This window comes from Mesitornis unicolor, unplaced genomic scaffold (assembly GCF_000695765.1).
Source record: "Mesitornis unicolor isolate BGI_N332 unplaced genomic scaffold, ASM69576v1 scaffold32856, whole genome shotgun sequence".
Taxonomy (NCBI): Eukaryota; Metazoa; Chordata; class Aves; order Mesitornithiformes; family Mesitornithidae; genus Mesitornis; species Mesitornis unicolor.
Window position 1 is genome coordinate 23,704 of NW_010190902.1, and position 1,381 is coordinate 25,084.

The window sequence follows — 1,381 nt, forward strand, 5'->3', positions numbered from 1 at the left end:
ATACACTGCTGCTGTTAGGCTACATCCTCATGTTTTAAGCCTGTTTAAAATACAAGTTCTATGATACTTATAAATCATATACGATGAGGAATATTAACTGCGCAAGCACCTTACAAGATTTATAGTGTCAACATACAACTTTATTGTATAGAGTTTACATGTGACTCATAAGCAGTAGAAGACTGATCTGAGGATGGGAGACAAAGACAACCCCATCCTCTGTGTTCTGACTCACTGTTTATTCAATTTTTCAGAACCCCAGAGATCACCATGCTGCTCTTCAGCCTGCGACAGAGACTGTCACATCTCTGTAGGAAAAAAGATTCTTTTATTAGGTGAGTAATGGGAAGTCCTCAAAAATAATTTCTTCCACATTGTATCTTGATGGGTTTCTTAATTCGTCCTTTGAGAGAGAACCAGACATTCTCATTTGCAGGCCAAACATGAACTAGCCTGCAAATACTCCTTTGGAGCATGCGCTGTGTTTACAGTCACTGTTCACCATTTCCACATGTAAAATAAGACAGAATTCCTTATTTACTTAATTTAACCCATTCTATCACACCACTATTCCTTCAAGCCCTTCTTAAAACTCACTTTTTCCTCATGTTTTTTCCTATCTTATTCTTTTCAAAAATGTTGCTGTACCAGTATACACACGCACTTCTATTGCCTGTGTTTTTCCCACTTTTAAGTCTAGGAAATAATCTGGACAATTACTATGCACTGACAGTGTTTTGTCAGGTATCATTTACCTATGGATGCTGATCCACAAATAGTATGTCTTGATATTATCAGGACTACAGCTTTTTCATTTGATTGACAAGATACATACAGCGCTTTTATTAAGGCACATCTGCTTCCCAATATGCACATTATTATTGTTATCCCTTCTACTTCCTACAGGCCAACAATACAACATTTCTGTCCTTTGTACAGACTTTAGTGAACTCAAGAAACAGTTGATTTGGTTACTATTTCAAATCCTCCACACAAATGTAACCAAATATTTATCAGGTATTCCTTTGTACTTTTGACTGCTTAAAGACTTCTTTTTCTTGTATGTGTGCAAAGAGGTATCCTCTTCCCCAGTCCCATCCAAATTACTTTGAACTCAAGAGCAGACTTCTGTCAGCCAAATTTGAGTCAGATACAGTGGTATCTTACCTGTTGATATTTCGTTTGATTTACTACAATACTCCTTCAGCCTCTGGCTTTGCTTTTCTTGTTACAAAACAGGAATTCCTCCCCAGATAATGCTGTTATTTCTGAATTCCTGGTATGTGTTCCTTTTTTTGTTTGGTTTATTTTTGAGCTATGGTGAACTTTCATTTACTTTACATATATCCTAACCTTCACAAGGCTCGAGGAAAAACTTAGT